We start from the raw sequence: 25,881 nt of genomic DNA, 5'->3' as shown, positions 1-25,881 counted from the left end.
AATCACGTGGGAATCACGTGGGAATCACGTGTCAATCACGTAGGAATCACTTGGGAATCGCATGGGAATCAGGTTTCAATCACGTGGGAATCACGTGGGAATCACGTGTCAATCACGTGGGAATCACGTGGAAATCACGTGTCAATCACGTTGGAATCACGAGGGAATCACGTGTCAATCACGTTGGAATCACGTGGGAATCACGTGTCAATCACGTGGGAATCACGTGGGAATCACGTGTCAATCACGTGGGAATCACTTGGGAATTTCATGGGAATCAGGTGTCAATCACGTGGGAATCACGTGGGAATCACGTGTCAATCACGTGGGAATCACGTGGAAATGATGTGCCAGTCACGTTGGAATCACGAGGGAATCACGTGTCAATCATGTGGGAGTCACGTGGGAATCTCGTGGGAATCAGGTGGGAATCACGTGTCAATCACGTGGAATTCACGTGGAAATCACGTGGGAATCACGTGTCAATCACGTGGGAATCACGTGACATTCACTTGGGAATCACGTGGGAATCACGTGTCAATCACGTGGAAATCATGTGGGAATCACGTGGGAATCACGAGCCATTCACGTGGGAATCACGTGGGAATCACGTGTCAATCACGTGGGAATCACCTGGGAATCACGTGAGAATCACGTGGGAATCATGTGTCAATCAAGTGGGTATCATGTGGGAATCACGTGGGAATCACGTGTCAATCACGTGGGAATCACGAGGGTATAATGTGGGAATCACATGGGAATCACGTGTCAATCACGTGGGAATCACGTAGGGATCACGTGTCAATCACATGGGAATCACGTTGGAATCACGTGTCACTCACGTGGGAATCACGAGGGAATCACGTGTCAGTCACGTGGGAACCTCGTGGGAATCACGTGTCAATCACGTGGGAATCACGTGGGAATCACGTGGGAATCACGTGGGAATCACGTGGGAATCAAGTGTGAATCACGTGAAAATCATGTGGGAATCACGTGTCAATCACGTGGAAATCACGTAGGCATCACGTGGGAATCATCTGGGAATCATGTGTCAATCACGTTGGAATAACGTGGGAATCACGTGGGAATCAGGTGTCAATCACGTGGGAATCACGTGGGCATACGTGGGAATGACGTGACAAGCATTTGGGAATCACGTGGAAATCACGTGTCAATCACATGGGAATCATGCGGCAATCACGTGGAAATCACGTGGGAGTCACGTGGGAATCACCTGGGAATCACGTGGGAATCACGTGTCAATCACGAGGGAATCACGTGGGAATCACATGGAAATCAGGTGACTATCACGTGGGAATCACGTGGGAATCATGCATCAATCACGTGTCATTCACGTTGGAATCACGTGGGAATCACGTGTCAATCACGTGGGATTCGCGTGGGAATCATGTTGAAATTACTTGGGAATCACGTGTCAATCACGTGGGAATCACGTGGGATTCACGTGTCAATCACGTGGGAATCACGGGGGAATCACGTGTCAATCACTTGGGAATTTCGTGGGAATCACGTGTCAATCACGTGGGAATCACGCGGGAATCACGTGTCAATCACAGGGGAATCACGAGGGAATCATGTGTCAATCACGTGTGAATCACGTGGGAATCACTTGTCAATCACGTGGGATTCACGTGGGAATCATGTTGAAATTACGTGGGAATCACGTGGTAATCACGTGTGAATCACTTGACATTCACGTGGGAATCACATGGAAATCACATGTCAATCACGTGGGAATCACGTGGGAATCACGTGTTAATCACGTGGGAATCACCTGTGAATCACGTGGGAATCATGTATCAATCAAGTGGGTATCACGAGGGAATCTCGTGGCAATCACGTGTCAATCACGTGGGAATCACGTTGAATCACTTGTCAATCACATGGGAATCACGAGGGAGTCATGTGAGAATCACGTGTGAATCACGTGTCAATCACGTGGGAATCACGTAGGAATCACGTGTCAATCACGTGGGAATCACTTGGGAATCACGTGAGAATCACGTGGGAATCATGTCTGAATCACGTGAAAATCACGTGGGAATGTCTTGTGAATCACGTGGGAATCAAGTGTGAATCACGTGAAAATCACGTGGGAATTTCGTGGGAATCACGTGGAAATCACGTGTCAATCGCGTGGAAATCACATGTCAATCACGGGGGAATCACGTGTCAATCACGTGGGAATCACGTGGCAATCACGTAGGAATCACGTGTCAATCAGGTGGGAATCACATGTCAATCACGAGTGAATCACGTGTCAATCACGAGGGAATCACGTGGGAATCACATGGAAATCAGGTGACTATCACGTGGGAATCACGTGTCAATCAGGTGGGAATCACCTGGGAATCACGTGGGAATCACGTGTCAATCACGAGGGAATCACGTGGGAATCACATGGAAATCAGGTGACTATCACGTGGGAATCACGTGTCAATCACGTGGGAATCACGAGGGAATCACGTGGGAATCACGTGTCAATCACGAGGGAATCACGTGGGAATCACGTGGGAATCACGTGTCTATCACGTGGTAATCACGTGGGAATCACGTGTCAATCACGTGGGAATCACATGGGAGTCACGTGGGAATCATGTGGGAATCACGTGTCAATCACGTGGGAATCACGTGGGAATCACGTGTCAATCAAGGGGGAATCACGTGTCAATTACGTGGGAATCACGTGTCAATCACGTGGGAATCACGTGGCAATCACGTGGGAATCAAGTGATAATCACGTGGGAATCACGTGTCAATCACGTGGGAATCACGTGTCATTCACGTGGGAATCACGTGGGAATCACGTGGGAATCACGAGGGAATCACGTGGGAATCACGTGTCAATCACGAGGGAATCACGTGGGAATCACGTGGGAATCACGTGTCTATCACGTGCTAATCACGTGGGAATCACGTGTCAATCACGTGGGAATCACATGGGAGTCACGTGGGAATCATGTGGGAATCACGTGTCAATCACGTGGGAATCACGTGGGAATCACGTGTCAATCAAGGGGGAATCACGTGTCAATTACGTGGGAATCACGTGTCAATCACGTGGGAATCACGTGGCAATCACGTGGGAATCAAGTGATAATCACGTGGGAATCACGTGTCAATCACGTGGGAATAACGTGTCATTCACGTGGGAATCACGTGGGAATCACGTGGGAATCAAGTGTTAATCACGTGGGAATCACGTGTCAATCACGTGGGAATCACGTGTCATTCACGTGGGAATCACGTGGGAATCACGTGGGAATCAAGTGTTAATCACGTGTCAATCACGTGGGAATCATGCGTCAATCACGTGTCATTCACCTAGGAATCACGTGGGAATCACGTGTCAATCACGTGGGAATCACGTGGGAATCACGTGTCAATCACGTGGGAATCACTTGGGAATTTCATGGGAATCAGGTGTCAATCACGTGGGAATCACGTGGGAATCACCTGTCAATCACGTGGGAATCACGTGGAAATGACGTGCCAGTCACGTTGGAATCACGAGGGAATCAGGTGTCAATCATGTGGGAGTCACGTGGGAATCTCGTGGGAATCAGGTGGGAATCACGTGTCAATCACGTGGAATTCACGTGGGAATCACGTGGGAATCACGTGTCAATCACGTGGGAATCACGTGTGAATCACGTGACATTCACTTGGGAATCACGTGGGAATCACGTGTCAATCACGTGGAAATCACGTGGGAATCACGTGGGAATCACGAGCCATTCACGTGGGAATCACGTGGGAATCACGTGTCAATCACGTGGGAATCACCTGGGAATCACGTGAGAATCACGTGGGAATCATGTGTCAATCAAGTGGGTATCATGTGGGAATCACATGGGAATCACGTGTCAATCACGTGGGAATCACGTAGGGATCACGTGTCAATCACATGGGAATCACGTTGGAATCACGTGTCATTCACGTGGGAATCACGAGGGAATCACGTGTCAATCACGTGGGAACCTCGTGGGAATCACGTGTCAATCACGTGGGAATCACGTGGGAATCACGTGGGAATCAAGTGTGAATCACGTGAAAATCATGTGGGAATCACGTGTCAATCACGTGGAAATCACGTAGGCATCACGTGGGAATCATCTGGGAATCACGTGTCAATCATGCGGCAATCACGTGGGAATCACGTGGGAGTCACGTGGGAATCACGTGGGAATCACGTGGGAATCACGTGTCAATCACGAGGGAATCACGTGGGAATCACATGGAAATCACGTGTCTATCACGTGGGAATCACGTGTCAATCACGTGGGAATCACGTGGGAATGTGTCAATCACGTGGGAATCACGTGGGAATCACGTGTCAATCACGTGGGAATTAGGTGGGAATCACGTGTCAATCACGTGTGAATCAGGAGGGAGTCACGTGGGAATCCCGTGGGAATCACGTGTCAATCACGGGGGAATGAGGTGGGAATGTGTCAATCACGTGGGAATCACGTGGGAATCACGTGTCAATCACGTGGGAATCACGAGGGAGTCACATGGGAATCCCGTGGGAATCACGTGTCAATCACGGGGGAATCATGTCGGAATGTGTCAATCACGTGGGAATCATGTGGGAATTACTTGTCATTTACGTGGGAATCACGTGGGAATGACGTGGGAATCACGTGTCAATCACATGGGAATTAGGTTGGAATCACGTGTAAATCACGTGGGAATCACGAGGGAGTCACGGGGGAATCCCGTGGGAATCACGTGTAAATCACGTGGGAATCATGTGTCAATCACATGGGAATAACGTGGGAATGTGTCAATCACGTGGGAATCATGTGGGAATCACTTGCCATTTACGTGGGAATCACGTGGGAATGACGTGGGAATCACGTGTAAATCACGTGGGAATCACGAGGGAGTCACGTGGGAATCCCGTGGGAATCACGTGGGAATCACGTGTCAATCACGAGGGAATCACGTGGGAATCACGTGGGAATCACGTGTCTATCACGTGGTAATCACGTGGGAATCACGTGTCAATCACGAGGGAATCACGTGGGAATCACGTGGGAATCACGTGTCTATCACGTGTCAATCAAGGGGGAATCACGTGTCAATTACGTGGGAATCTCGTGTCAATCACGTGGGAATCACGTGGCAATCAGGAGGGAATCACGTGTCAATCACTTGGGAATCACGTGGGAATCACGTGTCAATCACGTGGGAATCACGTGGGAATCACGTGTCAATCACGTGGGAATTAGGTGGGAATCACTTGTCAATCACGTGGGAATCACGAGGGAGTCACGTGGGAATCCCGTGGGAATCAAGTGTCAATCACGGGGGAATGACGTGGGAATGTGTCAATCACGTGGGAATCACGTGGGAATCACGTGTCAATCACATGGGAATCACGAGGGAGTCACGTGGGAATCCCGTGGGAATCACGTGTCAATCACGTGGGAATAACGTGGGAATGTGTCAATCACGTGGGAATCATGTGGGAATCACTTGCCATTTACGTGGGAATCACGTGGGAATGACGTGGGAATCACGTGTAAATCACGTGGGAATCACGAGGGAGTCACGTGGGAATCCCGTGGGAATCACGTGTAAATCCCGTGGGAATCATGTGTCAACCACATGGGACTCACGTGGGAATCACGTGTAAATCACGTGGGAATCACATGGGAATCACGTGTCAGTCACGTGGGAATTAGGTGGGAATCACGTGTCAATCACGTGGGAATCACGAGGGAGTCACGTGGGAATCCCGTGGGAATGTGTCAATCACGTGGGAATCACCCGGTAATTACGTGTCAAACACGTGGGAATTAGGTGGAAATCACGTGTCAATCACGTGGGAATCACGAGGGAGTCACGTGGGAATCCCGTGGGAATCACGGGTCAATCACGTGGGAATCACGTGGGAATGTGTCAATCACGTGGGAATCACGTGGGAATCAGGTATCAATCAAATGGGACTCACGTGGGAATCACGTGTCAATCACGTGGCAATCACGAGGGAATCACGTGTCAATCACGTGGGAATCACGTGTCAATCACGTGGGAATCACGTGGGAATCACGAGGAAATCATTTGTCAATCACATGGGACTCACGTGGGAATCACGTTTCAATCACGTGGCAATCACGAGGGAATCACGTGTCAATCACGTGGGAATGACGTGTCAATCACGTGGGAATCACGTGGGAATCACGTGTCAATCACGTGGGAATTAGGTGGGAAGCACGTGTCAATCACATGGGAATCATGAGGGAGTCACGTGGGAGTCCCGTGGGAATCACGTGTCAATCACGGGGGAATCACGTGGGAATGTGTCAATCACGTGGGAATCACGTGGTAATCACGTGTCAAACACGTGGGAATTAGGTGGGAATCACGTGTCAATCACGTGGGAATCACGAGGGAGTCACGTGGGAATCCCGTGGGTATCACGTATCAATCACGTGGGAATCACGTGGGAATGTGTCCATCACGTGGGAATCACGTGGGAATCATGTGTCAATCACATGGGACTCACGTGGGAATCACGTGTCAATCACGTGGCAATCACGAGGGAATCACGTGTCAATCACGTGGGAATCACGTGGGAATCACGTGTCAATCACGTGGGAATCACGTGGGAATCACGTGTCAATCACGTGGGAATTAGGTGGGAATCACGTGTCAATCACGTGGGAATCACGAGGGTGTCACGTGGGAATCCCGTGGGAATCACGTGTCAATCACGTGGGAATCACGTGGGAATGTGTCAATCACGTGGGAATCACGTGGGAATCACGTGTCAATCACGTGGGAATTAGGTGGGAATCACGTGTCAATCACGTGTGAATCAGGAGGGAGTCACGTGGGAATCCCGTGGGAATCACGTGTCAATCACGGGGGAATGAGGTGGGAATGTGTCAATCACGTGGGAATCACGTGGGAATCACGTGTCAATCACGTGGGAATCACGAGGGAGTCACATGGGAATCCCGTGGGAATCACGTGTCAATCACGGGGGAATCATGTCGGAATGTGTCAATCACGTGGGAATCATGTGGGAATTACTTGTCATTTACGTGGGAATCATGTGGGAATGACTTGTCATTTACGTGGGAATCACGTGGGAATGACGTGGGAATCACGTGTCAATCACATGGGAATTAGGTTGGAATCACGTGTCAATCACATGGGAATTAGGTTGGAATCACGTGTAAATCACGTGGGAATCACGAGGGAGTCACGGGGGAATCCCGTGGGAATCACGTGTAAATCACGTGGGAATCATGTGTCAATCACATGGGACTCACGTGGGAATCACGTGTCAATCACGTGGGAATCACGTGTCAATCACGTGGGAATCACATGGGAATCACGTGTCAGTCACGTGGGAATTAGGTTGGAATCACGTGTCAATCACGTGGGAAACACGAGGGAGTCACGTGGGAATCCCGTGGGAATGTGGCAATCACGTCGGAATCACCTGGGAATCACGTGTCCAACACGTAGGAATTATGTGGAAATCACGTGTCAATCACGTGGGAATCACGTGGGAGTCACGTGGGAATCCCGTGGGAATCACGTGTCAATCACGTGGGAATCACTTGTCAATCACGTGGGAATCCCGTGGGAATCACGTGTCAATCACGTGGGAATCACGAGGGAGTCACGTGGGAAACCCGTGGGAATCACGTGTCAATCACGTGGGAATCACGTGTCAATCACGTGGGAATCACGTGGGAATCACGTGTCAATCACGTGGGAGTCACGTGTCAATCACGTGGGAATCACGTGGGAATCACGTGTCAATCACGTGGGAATCACGTGGGAATGTGTCAATCACGTGGGAATCAGGTGGGAATCACGTGTCAAACACGTGGGAATTAGGTTGGAATCACGTGTAAATCAGGTGGGAATCACGAGGTAGTCACGTGGGAATCCCGTGGGAATCACGTGTCAATCACGTGGGAATCACGTGGGAATGTATCAATTACGTGGGAATCACGTGTCAATCACGTGGGAATAAGGTGGGAATCACGAGTCAATCACGTGGGAATCACGTGTCAATCACATGGGAATCACGTGAGAATCACGTGGGAATCACGTGGGAATCACGTGTAAAACACGTGGGAATCATGTGTCAATCACATGGGTCTCACGTGAGAATCACATTTCAATCACGTGGCAATCACGAGGGAATCACGTGTCAATCACGTGGGAATCACGTGGGAATGACGTGTCAATCACGTGGGAATCACGTGACAATCACGTGGGAATTAGGTGGGAATCACATGTCAATCACGTGGGAATCACGAGGGAGTCATGTGGGAGTCCCGTGGGAATCACGTGACAATCACGGGGGAATCACGTGGGAATGTGTCAATCACGTGGGAATCACGTGGGAATCACGTGTCAATCACGTGGGAATCACGTGGGAATGTGTCAATCACGTGGGAATCACGTGGGAATCACGTGTCAATCACGTGGGAATCACGAGTGTGTCACGTGGGAATCCCGTGGGAATCACGTGTCAATCACGTGGGAATCACGTGGGAATGTGTCAATCACGTGGGAATCACGTGTCAATCACGTGGGAATTAGGTGGAAATCACGTGTCAATCACGTGGGTATCACGAGGGAGTCACGTGGGAATCCGGTGGGAATCACCTGTCAATCACGTGGGAATCACGTGTCAATCACATGGGGATCAAGTGGGAATCACGTGTCAATCACGTGGGAATAAGGTGGGAATCACGTGTCAATCACGTGGGAATCACGAGGGAATCACGTGGGAATCAAGTGTCAATCACGGGGGAATGACGTGGGAATGTGTCAATCACGTGGGAATCACGTGGGAATCACGTGTCAATCACATGGGAATCACGAGGGAGTCACGTGGGAATCCCGTGGGAATCACGTGTCAATCACGTGGGAATAACGTGGGAATGTGTCAATCACGTGGGAATCATGTGGGAATCACTTGCCATTTACGTGGGAATCACGTGGGAATGACGTGGGAATCACGTGTAAATCACGTGGGAATCACGAGGGAGTCACGTGGGAATCCCGTGGGAATCACGTGGGAATCACGTGTCAATCACGAGGGAATCACGTGGGAATCACGTGGGAATCACGTGTCTATCACGTGGTAATCACGTGGGAATCACGTGTCAATCACGAGGGAATCACGTGGGAATCACGTGGGAATCACGTGTCTATCACGTGTCAATCAAGGGGGAATCACGTGTCAATTACGTGGGAATCTCGTGTCAATCACGTGGGAATCACGTGGCAATCAGGAGGGAATCACGTGTCAATCACTTGGGAATCACGTGGGAATCACGTGTCAATCACGTGGGAATCACGTGGGAATCACGTGTCAATCACGTGGGAATTAGGTGGGAATCACGTGTCAATCACGTGGGAATCACGAGGGAGTCACGTGGGAATCCCGTGGGAATCAAGTGTCAATCACGGGGGAATGACGTGGGAATGTGTCAATCACGTGGGAATCACGTGGGAATCACGTGTCAATCACATGGGAATCACGAGGGAGTCACGTGGGAATCCCGTGGGAATCACGTGTCAATCACGTGGGAATAACGTGGGAATGTGTCAATCACGTGGGAATCATGTGGGAATCACTTGCCATTTACGTGGGAATCACGTGGGAATGACGTGGGAATCACGTGTAAATCACGTGGGAATCACGAGGGAGTCACGTGGGAATCCCGTGGGAATCACGTGTAAATCCCGTGGGAATCATGTGTCAACCACATGGGACTCACGTGGGAATCACGTGTAAATCACGTGGGAATCACATGGGAATCACGTGTCAGTCACGTGGGAATTAGGTGGGAATCACGTGTCAATCACGTGGGAATCACGAGGGAGTCACGTGGGAATCCCGTGGGAATGTGTCAATCACGTGGGAATCACCCGGTAATTACGTGTCAAACACGTGGGAATTAGGTGGAAATCACGTGTCAATCACGTGGGAATCACGAGGGAGTCACGTGGGAATCCCGTGGGAATCACGGGTCAATCACGTGGGAATCACGTGGGAATGTGTCAATCACGTGGGAATCACGTGGGAATCATGTATCAATCAAATGGGACTCACGTGGGAATCACGTGTCAATCACGTGGCAATCACGAGGGAATCACGTGTCAATCACGTGGGAATCACGTGTCAATCACGTGGGAATCACGTGGGAATCACGAGGAAATCATTTGTCAATCACATGGGACTCACGTGGGAATCACGTTTCAATCACGTGGCAATCACGAGGGAATCACGTGTCAATCACGTGGGAATGACGTGTCAATCACGTGGGAATCACGTGGGAATCACGTGTCAATCACGTGGGAATTAGGTGGGAAGCACGTGTCAATCACATGGGAATCATGAGGGAGTCACGTGGGAGTCCCGTGGGAATCACGTGTCAATCACGGGGGAATCACGTGGGAATGTGTCAATCACGTGGGAATCACGTGGTAATCACGTGTCAAACACGTGGGAATTAGGTGGGAATCACGTGTCAATCACGTGGGAATCACGAGGGAGTCACGTGGGAATCCCGTGGGTATCACGTATCAATCACGTGGGAATCACGTGGGAATGTGTCCATCACGTGGGAATCACGTGGGAATCATGTGTCAATCACATGGGACTCACGTGGGAATCACGTGTCAATCACGTGGCAATCACGAGGGAATCACGTGTCAATCACGTGGGAATCACGTGGGAATCACGTGTCAATCACGTGGGAATCACGTGGGAATCACGTGTCAATCACGTGGGAATTAGGTGGGAATCACGTGTCAATCACGTGGGAATCACGAGGGTGTCACGTGGGAATCCCGTGGGAATCACGTGTCAATCACGTGGGAATCACGTGGGAATGTGTCAATCACGTGGGAATCACGTGGGAATCACGTGTCAATCACGTGGGAATTAGGTGGGAATCACGTGTCAATCATGTGTGAATCAGGAGGGAGTCACGTGGGAATCCCGTGGGAATCACGTGTCAATCACGGGGGAATGAGGTGGGAATGTGTCAATCACGTGGGAATCACGTGGGAATCACGTGTCAATCACGTGGGAATCACGAGGGAGTCACATGGGAATCCCGTGGGAATCACGTGTCAATCACGGGGGAATCATGTCGGAATGTGTCAATCACGTGGGAATCATGTGGGAATTACTTGTCATTTACGTGGGAATCACGTGGGAATGACGTGGGAATCACGTGTCAATCACATGGGAATTAGGTTGGAATCACGTGTAAATCACGTGGGAATCACGAGGGAGTCACGGGGGAATCCCGTGGGAATCACGTGTAAATCACGTGGGAATCATGTGTCAATCACATGGGACTCACGTGGGAATCACGTGTCAATCACGTGGGAATCACGTGTCAATCACGTGGGAATCACATGGGAATCACGTGTCAGTCACGTGGGAATTAGGTTGGAATCACGTGTCAATCACGTGGGAAACACGAGGGAGTCACGTGGGAATCCCGTGGGAATGTGGCAATCACGTCGGAATCACCTGGGAATCACGTGTCCAACACGTAGGAATTATGTGGAAATCACGTGTCAATCACGTGGGAATCACGTGGGAGTCACGTGGGAATCCCGTGGGAATCACGTGTCAATCACGTGGGAATCACTTGTCAATCACGTGGGAATCCCGTGGGAATCACGTGTCAATCACGTGGGAATCACGAGGGAGTCACGTGGGAAACCCGTGGGAATCACGTGTCAATCACGTGGGAATCACGTGTCAATCACGTGGGAATCACGTGGGAATCACGTGTCAATCACGTGGGAGTCACGTGTCAATCACGTGGGAATCACGTGGGAATCACGTGTCAATCACGTGGGAATCACGTGGGAATGTGTCAATCACGTGGGAATCAGGTGGGAATCACGTGTCAAACACGTGGGAATTAGGTTGGAATCACGTGTAAATCAGGTGGGAATCACGAGGTAGTCACGTGGGAATCCCGTGGGAATCACGTGTCAATCACGTGGGAATCACGTGGGAATGTATCAATTACGTGGGAATCACGTGTCAATCACGTGGGAATAAGGTGGGAATCACGAGTCAATCACGTGGGAATCACGTGTCAATCACATGGGAATCACGTGAGAATCACGTGGGAATCACGTGGGAATCACGTGTAAAACACGTGGGAATCATGTGTCAATCACATGGGTCTCACGTGGGAATCACATTTCAATCACGTGGCAATCACGAGGGAATCACGTGTCAATCACGTGGGAATCACGTGGGAATGACGTGTCAATCACGTGGGAATCACGTGACAATCACGTGGGAATTAGGTGGGAATCACATGTCAATCACGTGGGAATCACGAGGGAGTCATGTGGGAGTCCCGTGGGAATCACGTGACAATCACGGGGGAATCACGTGGGAATGTGTCAATCACGTGGGAATCACGTGGGAATCACGTGTCAATCACGTGGGAATCACGTGGGAATGTGTCAATCACGTGGGAATCACGTGGGAATCACGTGTCAATCACGTGGGAATCACGAGTGTGTCACGTGGGAATCCCGTGGGAATCACGTGTCAATCACGTGGGAATCACGTGGGAATGTGTCAATCACGTGGGAATCACGTGTCAATCACGTGGGAATTAGGTGGAAATCACGTGTCAATCACGTGGGTATCACGAGGGAGTCACGTGGGAATCCGGTGGGAATCACCTGTCAATCACGTGGGAATCACGTGTCAATCACATGTGGATCAAGTGGGAATCACGTGTCAATCACGTGGGAATAAGGTGGGAATCACGTGTCAATCACGTGGGAATCACGAGGGAATCACGTGGGAATCCCGTGGGAATCACGAGTCAATCACGTGGGAATCACGTGGGAATCACGTGTCAATCACGTGGGAATCAGGTGTCAATGACATGGGAATCACGTGAGAATCACGTGGGAATCCCGTGGGAATCACGTGTCAATCACGGGGGAATCACGTGGGAATTTGTCAATCACGTGGGAATCACGTGGGAATCACGTGTCAATCACGTGGGAATTGGGTGGGAATCACGTGTCAATCACGTGGGAATCCCGTGGGAATCACCTGTCAATCACGTGGGAATCAGGTGTCAATGACATGGGAATCACGTGAGAATCACGTGGGAATCACTTGTAAATCACGTGGGAATCATGTGTCAATCACATGGGACTCACGTGGGAATCACGTGTCAATCACGTGGGAATCACGTGTCATTCACGTGGGAATCACGTGGGAATCACGTGGGAATCACGAGGGAATCACGTGGGAATCACGTGTCAATCACGAGGGAATCACGTGGGAATCACGTGGGAATCACGTGTCTATCACGTGCTAATCACGTGGGAATCACGTGTCAATCACGTGGGAATCACATGGGAGTCACGTGGGAATCATGTGGGAATCACGTGTCAATCACGTGGGAATCACGTGGGAATCACGTGTCAATCAAGGGGGAATCACGTGTCAATTACGTGGGAATCACGTGTCAATCACGTGGTAATCACGTGGCAATCACGTGGGAATCAAGTGATAATCACGTGGGAATCACGTGTCAATCACGTGGGAATCACGTGTCATTCACGTGGGAATCACGTGGGAATCACGTGGGAATCAAGTGTTAATCACGTGGGAATCACGTGTCAATCACGTGGGAATCACGTGTCATTCACGTGGGAATCACGTGGGAATCACTTGGGAATCAAGTGTTAATCACGTGTCAATCACGTGGGAATCATGCGTCAATCACGTGTCATTCACCTTGGAATCACGTGGGAATCACGTGTCAATCACGTGGGAATCACGTGGGAATCACGTGTCAATCACGTGGGAATCACTTGGGAATTTCATGGGAATCAGGTGTCAATCACGTGGGAATCACGTGGGAATCACGTGTCAATCACGTGGGAGTCAAGTGGAAATGACGTGCCAGTCACGTTGGAATCACGAGGGAATCACGTGTCAATCATGTCGGAGTCACGTGGGAATCTCGTGGGAATCAGGTGGGAATCACGTGTCAATCACGTGGAATTCACGTGGGAATCACGAGGGAATCACGAGTCAATTACGTGGGAACCTCGTGGGAATCACGTGTCAATCACGTGGAAATCACGTGGGAATCACGTGGGAATCACGTGGGAATCAAGTGTGAATCACGTGAAAATCATGTGGGAATCACGTGTAAATCACGTGGAAATCACGTAGGCATCACGTGGGAATCATCTGGGAATCACGTGTCAATCACGTTGGAATCACGTGGGAATCAAGTGGGAATCAGGTGTCAATCACGTGGGAATCACGTGGGCAACGTGAGAATGACGTGACAAGCATTTGGGAATCACGTGGGAATCACGTGTCAGTCACGTGGGAATCACATGGGAGTCACGTGGGAATCATGTGGGAATCACGTGTCAATCACGTGGGAATCACGTGGGAATCACGTGTCAATCAAGGGGGAATCACGTGTCAATTACGTGGGAATCACGTGTCAATCACGTGGGAATCACATGGCAATCACGTGGGAATCAAGTGATAATCACGTGGGAATCACGTGTCAATCACGTGGGAATCACGTGTCATTCACGTGGGAATCACGTGGGAATCAAGTGTTAATCACGTGGGAATCACGTGTCAATCACGTGGGAATCACGTGTCATTCACGTGGGAATCACGTGGGAATCACGTGGGAATCAAGTGTTAATCACGTGCCAATCACGTGGGAATCATGCGTCAATCACGTGTCATTCACCTTGGAATCACGTGGGAATCACGTGTCAATCACGTGGGAATCACTTGGGAATTTCATGGGAATCAGGTGTCAATCACGTGGGAATCACGTGGGAATCACGTGTCAATCACGTGGGAGTCAAGTGGAAATGACGTGCCAGTCACGTTGGAATCACGAGGGAATCACGTGTCAATCATGTGGGAGTCACGTGGGAATCTCGTGGGAATCAGGTGGGAATCACGTGTCAATCACGTGGAATTCACGTGGGAATCAAGTGGGAATCACGTGTCAATCACGTGGGAATCACGTGTGAATCACGTGACATTCACTTGGGAATCACGTGGGAATCACGTGTCAATCACGTGGAAATCACGTGGGAATCACGTAGGAATCACGAGCCATTCACGTGGGAATCACGTGGGAATCACGTGTCAATCACGTGGGAATCACCTGGGAATCACGTGAGAATCACGTGGGAATCATGTGTCAATCAAGTGGGTATCATGTGGGAATCACATGGGAATCACGTGTCAATCACGTGGGAATCACGTAGGGATCACGTGTCAATCACATGGGAATCACGTTGGAATCACGTGTCATTCACGTGGGAATCACGAGGGAATCACGTGTCAATCACGTGGGAACCTCGTGGGAATCACGTGTCAATCACGTGGAAATCACGTGGGAATCACGTGGGAATCACGTGGGAATCAAGTGTGAATCACGTGAAAATCATGTGGGAATCACGTGTCAATCACGTGGAAATCACGTAGGCATCACGTGGGAATCATCTGGGAATCACGTGTCAATCACGTTGGAATCACGTGGGAATCACATGGGAATCAGGTGTCAATCACGTGGGAATCACGTGGGCAACGTGAGAATGACGTGACAAGCATTTGGGAATCACGTGGGAATCACATGTCAATCACATGGGAATCATGCGGCAATCACGTGGGAATCACGTGGGAGTCACGTGGGAATCACGTGGGAATCACGTGGGAATCACGTGTCAATCACGAGGGAATCATGTGGGAATCACATGGAAATCACGTGTCTATCACGTGGGAATCACGTGTCAATCACGTGGGAATCACGTGGCAATCACGTAGGAATCACGTGTCAATCAGGTGGGAATCACATGTCAATCACGAGTGAATCACGTGTCAATCACGTGGGAATCACGTGGCAATCACGTGGGAATCAAGTGTTAATCACGTGGGAATCACATGTCTATCACGTGGGAATCACGTGTCATTCACGTGGGAATCACCTGTCAATCACGTGGGAATCACGTGGGAATCACGTGGGAATCAAGTGTTAATCACGTGGGAATCACATGTCTATCACGTGGGAATCACGTGTCATTCACGTGGGAATCACGTGGGAATCAAGTGTTAATCACGTGGGAATCAAGTGTTAATCACGTGGGAATCACGTGGGAATCACTTGTCAATCACGTGGGAATCACTTGGGAATCTCAAGGGAATCACGTGTAAATCACGTGGGAGTCACGTGGGAATCATGCATCAATCACGTGTCATTCACGTTGGAATCACGTGGGAATCACGTGTCAATCACGTGGGAATCACGTGGGAATCACGTGTCAATCACGTAGGAATCACTTGGGAATCTCATGGGAATCAGGTTTCAATCACGTGGGAATCACGTGGGAATCACGTGTCAATCACGTGGGAATCACGTGGAAATCACGTGTCAATCACATTGGAATCACGAGGGAATCACGTGTCAATCACGTTGGAATCACGAGGGAATCACGTGTCAATCACGAGGGAATCACGTGGGAATCACGTGGGAATCACATGGGAATCATGCGTCAATCACGTGGGAATCACGTGGGAATCTTGCATCAATCACCTGGGAATCACGTGGGAATCACAGGGGAATCATGCGTCAATCACGTGGGAATCACATGGGAATCTTGCATCAATCACCTGGGAATCACGTGGGAGTCACGTGGGAATCACGTGGGAATCACGTGGGAATCACGTGTCAATCACGTGGAATTCAAGTTGGAATCACGTGGGAATCACGTAGAAATCAAATGTCAATCACGTGGAAATCACGTGGCAATCACGTGGGAATCACGAGGGAATCACGTGTCAATCACGTGTGAATCACGTGGGAATCACTTGTCAATCACGTGGGATTCACGTGGGAATCATGTTGAAATTACGTGGGAATCACGTGTCAATCAAGTGATCATCACGTGGGCATCCCGTGGGAATCATTTGGGAATCACGTGTCAATCACGTTGGAATCACTTTGGAATCACGTGGGAATCAAGTGTGAATCACGTGAAAATCACGTGGGAATCTCATGGGAATCACGTGGGAATCACGTGTCAATCACGTGTGAATCACGTGGGAATCACTTGTCAATCACGTGGGATTCAAGAGGGAATCATGTTGAAATTACGTGGGAATCACGTGTCAATCAAGTGATCATCACATGGGCATCACGTGGGAATCATTTGGGAATCACGTGTCAATCACGTTGGAATCACTTGGGAATCACGTGGGAATCAAGTGTGAATCACGTGAAAATCACGTGGGAATCTCGTGGGAATCACGTGGGAATCTCCTGGGAATCAGGTGTCAATCACGTGGTAATCACGATGGAATCACGTGGGAATCACGTGCCAATCTCGTGGGAATCACGTGGGAGTCACGTGGGAATCCCGTGGGAATCACGTGTCAATCACGTGGGAATCACTTGTCAATCACGTGGGAATCCCGTGGGAATCACGTGTCAATCACGTGGGAATCACGAGGGAGTCACGTGGGAAACCCGTGGGAATCACGTGTCAATCACGTGGGAATCACGTGTCAATCACGTGGGAATCACGTGGGAATCACGTGTCAATCACGTGGGAGTCACGTGTCAATCACGTGGGAATCACGTGGGAATCACGTGTCAATCACGTGGGAATCACGTGGGAATGTGTCAATCACGTGGGAATCACGTGGGAATCACGTGTCAATCACGTGGGAATTAGGTGGAAATCACGTGTCAATCACGTGGGTATCACGAGGGAGTCACGTGGGAATCCGGTGGGAATCACCTGTCAATCACGTGGGAATCACGTGTCAATCACATGGGGATCACGTGGGAATCACGTGTCAATCACGTGGGAATAAGGTGGGAATCACGTGTCAATCACGTGGGAATCACGAGGGAATCACGTGGGAATCCCGTGGGAATCACGTGTCAATCACGTGGGAATCACGTGGGAATCACGTGTCAATCACGTGGGAATGAGGTGTCAATGACATGGGAATCACGTGAGAATCACGTGGGAATCCCGTGGGAATCACGTGTCAATCACGGGGGAATCACGTGGGAATTTGTCAATCACGTGGGAATCACGTGGGAATCACGTGTCAATCACGTGGGAATTGGGTGGGAATCACGTGTCAATCACGTGGGAATCCCGTGGGAATCACCTGTCAATCACGTGGGAATCAGGTGTCAATGACATGGGAATCACGTGAGAATCACGTGGGAATCACTTGTAAATCACGTGGGAATCATGTGTCAATCACATGGGACTCACGTGGGAATCACGTGTCAATCACGTGGGAATCACGTGTCATTCACGTGGGAATCACGTGGGAATCACGTGGGAATCACGAGGGAATCACGTGGGAATCACGTGTCAATCACGAGGGAATCACGTGGGAATCACGTGGGAATCACGTGTCTATCACGTGCTAATCACGTGGGAATCACGTGTCAATCACGTGGGAATCACATGGGAGTCACGTGGGAATCATGTGGGAATCACGTGTCAATCACGTGGGAATCACGTGGGAATCACGTGTCAATCAAGGGGGAATCACGTGTCAATTACGTGGGAATCACGTGTCAATCACGTGGTAATCACGTGGCAATCACGTGGGAATCAAGTGATAATCACGTGGGAATCACGTGTCAATCACGTGGGAATCACGTGTGATTCACGTGGGAATCACGTGGGAATCACGTGGGAATCAAGTGTTAATCACGTGGGACTCACGTGTCAATCACGTGGGAATCACGTGTCATTCACGTGGGAATCACGTGGGAATCACGTGGGAATCAAGTGTTAATCACGTGTCAATCACGTGGGAATCATGCGTCAATCACGTGTCATTCACCTTGGAATCACGTGGGAATCACGTGTCAATCACGTGGGAATCACGTGGGAATCACGTGTCAATCACGTGGGAATCACTTGGGAATTTCATGGGAATCAGGTGTCAATCACGTGGGAATCACGTGGGAATCACGTGTCAATCACGTGGGAGTCAAGTGGAAATGACGTGCCAGTCACGTTGGAATCACGAGGGAATCACGTGTCAATCATGTCGGAGTCACGTAGGAATCTCGTGGGAATCAGGTGGGAATCACGTGTCAATCACGTGGAATTCACGTGGGAATCACGAGGGAATCACGAGTCAATTACGTGGGAACCTCGTGGGAATCACGTGTCAATCACGTGGAAATCACGTGGGAATCACGTGGGAATCACGTGGGAATCAAGTGTGAATCACGTGAAAATCATGTGGGAATCACGTGTAAATCACGTGGAAATCACGTAGGCATCACGTGGGAATCATCTGGGAATCACGTGTCAATCACGTTGGAATCACGTGGGAATCAAGTGGGAATCTGGTGTAAATCACGTGGGAATCACGTGGGCAACGTGAGAATGACGTGACAAGCATTTGGGAATCACGTGGGAATCACGTGTCAGTCACGTGGGAATCACATGGGAGTCACGTGGGAATCATGTGGGAATCACGTGTCAATCACGTGGGAATCACGTGGGAATCACGTGTCAATCAAGGGGGAATCACGTGTCAATTACGTGGGAATCACGTGTCAATCACGTGGGAATCACATGGCAATCACGTGGGAATCAAGTGATAATCACGTGGGAATCACCTGTCAATCACGTGGGAATCACGTGTCATTCACGTGGGAATCACGTGGGAATCACGTGGGAATCAAGTGTTAATCACGTGTCAATCACGTGGGAATCACGTGTCATTCACGTGGGAATCACGTGGGAATCACGTGGGAATCAAGTGTTAATCACGTGTCAATCACGTGGGAATCATGCGTCAATCACGTGTCATTCACCTTGGAATCACGTGGGAATCACGTGTCAATCACGTGGGAATCACTTGGGAATTTCATGGGAATCAGGTGTCAATCACGTGGGAATCACGTGGGAATCACGTGTCAATCACGTGGGAGTCAAGTGGAAATGACGTGCCAGTCACGTTGGAATCACGAGGGAATCACGTGTCAATCATGTGGGAGTCACGTGGGAATCTCGTGGGAATCAGGTGGGAATCACGTGTCAATCACGTGGAATTCACGTGGGAATCAAGTGGTAATCACGTGTCAATCACGTGGGAATCACGTGTGAATCACGTGACATTCACTTGGGAATCACGTGGGAATCACGTGTCAATCACGTGGAAATCACGTGGGAATCACGTAGGAATCACGAGCCATTCACGTGGGAATCACGTGGGAATCACGTGTCAACCACGTGGGAATCACCTGGGAATCACGTGAGAATCACGTGGGAATCATGTGTCAATCAAGTGGGTATCATGTGGGAATCACATGGGAATCACGTGTCAATCACGTGGGAATCACGTAGGGATCACGTGTCAATCACATGGGAATCACGTTGGAATCACGTGTCATTCACGTGGGAATCACGAGGGAATCACGTGTCAATCACGTGGGAACCTCGTGGGAATCACGTGTCAATCACGTGGAAATCACGTGGGAATCACGTGGGAATCACGTGGGAATCAAGTGTGAATCACGTGAAAATCATGTGGGAATCACGTGTCAATCACGTGGAAATCACGTAGGCATCACGTGGGAATCATCTGGGAATCACGTGTCAATCACGTTGGAATCACGTGGGAATCACATGGGAATCAGGTGTCAATCACGTGGGAATCACGTGGGCAACGTGAGAATGACGTGACAAGCATTTGGGAATCACGTGGGAATCACATGTCAATCACATGGGAATCATGCGGCAATCACGTGGGAATCACGTGGGAGTCACGTGGGAATCACGTGGGAATCACGTGGGAATCACGTGTCAATCACGAGGGAATCATGTGGGAATCACATGGAAATCACGTGTCTATCACGTGGGAATCACGTGTCAATCACGTGGGAATCACGTGGCAATCACGTAGGAATCACGTGTCAATCAGGTGGGAATCACATGTCAATCACGAGTGAATCACGTGTCAATCACGTGGGAATCACGTGGCAATCACGTGGGAATCAAGTGTTAATCACGTGGGAATCACATGTCTATCACGTGGGAATCACGTGTCATTCACGTGGGAATCACCTGTCAATCACGTGGGAATCAAGTGTTAATCACGTGGGAATCACGTGTCATTCACGTGGGAATCACGTGGGAATCAAGTGTTAATCACGTGGGAATCAAGTGTTAATCACGTGGGAATCACGTGGGAATCACTTGTCAATCACGTGGGAATCACTTGGGAATCTCAAGGGAATCACGTGTAAATCACGTGGGAGTCACGTGGGAATCATGCATCAATCACGTGTCATTCACGTTGGAATCACGTGGGAATCACGTGTCAATCACGTGGGAATCACATGGGAATCACGTGTCAATCACGTAGGAATCACTTGGGAATCTCATGGGAATCAGGTTTCAATCACGTGGGAATCACGTGGGAATCACGTGTCAATCACGTGGGAATCACGTGGAAATCACGTGTCAATCACATTGGAATCACGAGGGAATCACGTGTCAATCACGTTGGAATCACGAGGGAATCACGTGTCAATCACGAGGGAATCACGTGGGAATCACGTGGGAATCACATGGGAATCATGCGTCAATCACGTGGGAATCACGTGGGAATCTTGCATCAATCACCTGGGAATCACGTGGGAATCACAGGGGAATCATGCGTCAATCACGTGGGAATCACATGGGAATCACGTGGGAATCAAGTGTGAATCACGTGAAAATCACGTGGGAATCTCGTGGGAATCACGTGGGAATCTCCTGGGAATCAGGTGTCAATCACGTGGTAATCACGATGGAATCACGTGGGAATCACGTGCCAATCTCGTGGAAATCACGTGGGCATCCCTTGGGAATGACGTGACAATCATTTGTGAATCACGTGGGAGTCATGTGGGAGTCAGGTGGGAATCACGTGTCAATCACGTGGGAATCACGATGGAATCACGTGGGAATCACGTGTCAATCACGTATCAATCACGTGGGAATCACGTGGGAATAACGTGGCAATCACGAGGGAATCACGCGGGAACACGTGTCAATCACGTGGGAATCCCGAGGGAATCACGTGTCAATCACGTGGGAATCACGCGGGAATCACGTGTCAATCACTTGGGAATTTCGTGGGAATCACGTGTCAATCACGTGGGAATCACGTGTCAATCACGAGGGAATCACGAGGGAATCACGTGTCAATCACGTGTGATTCACGTGGGAATCACTTGTCAATCACGTGGGATTCACGTGGGAATCATGTTGAAATTACTTGGGAATCACGTGTCAATCACGTGGGAATCACGTGGGATTCACGTGTCAATCACGTGGGAATCACGGGGGAATCACGTGTCAATCACTTGGGAATTTCGTGGGAATCACGTGTCAATCACGTGGGAATCACGCGGGAATCACGTGTCAATCACAGGGGAATCACGAGGGAATCATGTGTCAATCACGTGTGAATCACGTGGGAATCACTTGTCAATCACGTGGGATTCACGTGGGAATCATGTTGAAATTACGTGGGAATCACGTGGTATTCACGTGTGAATCACTTGACATTCACGTGGGAATCACATGGAAATCACATGTCAATCACGTGGGAATCACGTGGGAATCACGTGTTAATCACGTGGGAATCACCTGTGAATCACGTGGGAATCATGTATCAATCAAGTGGGTATCACGAGGGAATCTCGTGGCAATCACGTGTCAATCACGTGGGAATCACGTTGAATCACTTGTCAATCACATGGGAATCACGAGGGAGTCATGTGAGAATCACGTGTGAATCACGTGTCAATCACGTGGGAATCACGTAGGAATCACGTGTCAATCACGTGGTAATCACTTGGGAATCACGTGAGAATCACGTGGGAATCATGTCTGAATCACGTGAAAATCACGTGGGAATGTCTTGGGAATCACGTGGGAATCAAGTGTGAATCACGTGAAAATCACGTGGGAATCTCGTGGGAATCACGTGGAAATCACGTGTCAATCGCGTGGAAATCACATGTCAATCACGGGGGAATCACGTGTCAATCACGTGGGAATCACGTGGCAATCACGTAGGAATCACGTGTCAATCAGGTGGGAATCACATGTCAATCACGAGTGAATCACGTGTCAATCACGTGGGAATCACGTGGCAATCACGTGGGAATCAAGTGTTAATCACGTGGGAATCACATGTCTATCACGTGGGAATCACGTGTCATTCACGTGGGAATCACCTGTCAATCACGTGGGAATCACGTGGGAATCACGTGGGAATCAAGTGTTAATCACGTGGGAATCACATGTCTATCACGTGGAAATCACGTGTCATTCACGTGGGAATCACGTGGGAATCAAGTGTTAATCACGTGGGAATCACCTGAGAATGACGTGGGAATCAAGTGTTAATCACGTGGGAATCACGTGGGAATCACTTGTCAATCACGTGGGAATCACTTGGGAATCTCAAGGGAATCACGTGTAAATCACGTGGGAATCACGTGGGAATCATGCATCAATCACGTGTCATTCACGTTGGAATCACGTGGGAATCACGTGTCAATCACGTGGGAATCACGTGGGAATCACGTGTCAATCACGTAGGAATCACTTGGGAATCGCATGGGAATCAGGTTTCAATCACGTGGGAATCACGTGGGAATCACGTGTCAATCACGTGGGAATCACGTGGAAATCACGTGTCAATCACGTTGGAATCACGAGGGAATCACGTGTCAATCACGTTGGAATCACGTGGGAATCACATGTCAATCACGTGGGAATCACGTGGGAATCACGTGTCAATCACGTGGGAATCACTTGGGAATTTCATGGGAATCAGGTGTCAATCACGTGGGAATCACGTGGGAATCACGTGTCAATCACGTGGGAATCACGTGGAAATGATGTGCCAGTCACGTTGGAATCACGAGGGAATCACGTGTCAATCATGTGGGAGTCACGTGGGAATCTCGTGGGAATCAGGTGGGAATCACGTGTCAATCACGTGGAATTCACGTGGAAATCACGTGGGAATCACGTGTCAATCACGTGGGAATCACGTGTGAATCACGTGACATTCACTTGGGAATCACGTGGGAATCACGTGTCAATCACGTGGAAATCATGTGGGAATCACGTGGGAATCACGAGCCATTCACGTGGGAATCACGTGGGAATCACGTGTCAATCACGTGGGAATCACCTGGGAATCACGTGAGAATCACGTGGGAATCATGTGTCAATCAAGTGGGTATCATGTGGGAATCACGTGGGAATCACGTGTCAATCACGTGGGAATCACGAGGGTATAATGTGGGAATCACATGGGAATCACGTGTCAATCACGTGGGAATCACGTAGGGATCACGTGTCAATCACATGGGAATCACGTTGGAATCACGTGTCACTCACGTGGGAATCACGAGGGAATCACGTGTCAGTCACGTGGGAACCTCGTGGGAATCACGTGTCAATCACGTGGGAATCACGTGGGAATCACGTGGGAATCACGTGGGAATCACATGGGAATCAAGTGTGAATCACGTGAAAATCATGTGGGAATCACGTGTCAATCACGTGGAAATCACGTAGGCATCACGTGGGAATCATCTGGGAATCATGTGTCAATCACGTTGGAATAACGTGGGAATCACGTGGGAATCAGGTGTCAATCACGTGGGAATCACGTGGGCATACGTGGGAATGACGTGACAAGCATTTGGGAATCACGTGGAAATCACGTGTCAATCACATGGGAATCATGCGGCAATCACGTGGAAATCACGTGGGAGTCACGTGGGAATCACCTGGGAATCACGTGGGAATCACGTGTCAATCACGAGGGAATCACGTGGGAATCACATGGAAATCAGGTGACTATCACGTGGGAATCACGTGTCAATCACGTGGGAATCACGAGGGAATCACGTGGGAATCACGTGTCAATCACGAGGGAATCACGTGGGAATCACGTGGGAATCACGTGTCTATCACGTGGTAATCACGTGGGAATCACGTGTCAATCACGTGGGAATCACATGGGAGTCACGTGGGAATCATGTGGGAATCACGTGTCAATCACGTGGGAATCACGTGGGAATCACGTGTCAATCAAGGGGGAATCACGTGTCAATCACGTGGGAATCACGTGTCAATCACGTGGGAATCACGTGGCAATCACGTGGGAATCACGTGATAATCACGTGGGAATCACGTGTCAATCACGTGGGAATCACGTGTCATTCACGTGGGAATCACGTGGGAATCACGTGGGAATCACGAGGGAATCACGTGGGAATCACGTGTCAATCACGAGGGAATCACGTGGGAATCACGTGGGAATCACGTGTCTATCACGTGCTAATCACGTGGGAATCACGTGTCAATCACGTGGGAATCACATGGGAGTCACGTGGGAATCACGTGTCAATCACGTGTCAATCACGTGGGAATCACGTGGGAATCACGTGTCAATCAAGGGGGAATCACGTGTCAATCACGTGGGAATCACGTGTCAATCACGTGGGAATCACGTGGCAATCACGTGGGAATCAAGTGATAATCACGTGGGAATCACGTGTCAATCACGTGGGAATCACGTGTCATTCACGTGGGAATCACGTGGGAATCACGTGGGAATCAAGTGTTAATCACGTGGGAATCACGTGTCAATCACGTGGGAATCACGTGTCATTCACGTGGGAATCACGTGGGAATCACGTGGGAATCAAGTGTTAATCACGTGTCAATCACGTGGGAATCATG

Source organism: Muntiacus reevesi, unplaced genomic scaffold, assembly GCF_963930625.1.
Source record: "Muntiacus reevesi unplaced genomic scaffold, mMunRee1.1 SCAFFOLD_33, whole genome shotgun sequence".
Lineage (NCBI taxonomy): Eukaryota > Metazoa > Chordata > Mammalia > Artiodactyla > Cervidae > Muntiacus > Muntiacus reevesi.
Note: the sequence above shows the minus strand (reverse complement) of the source record.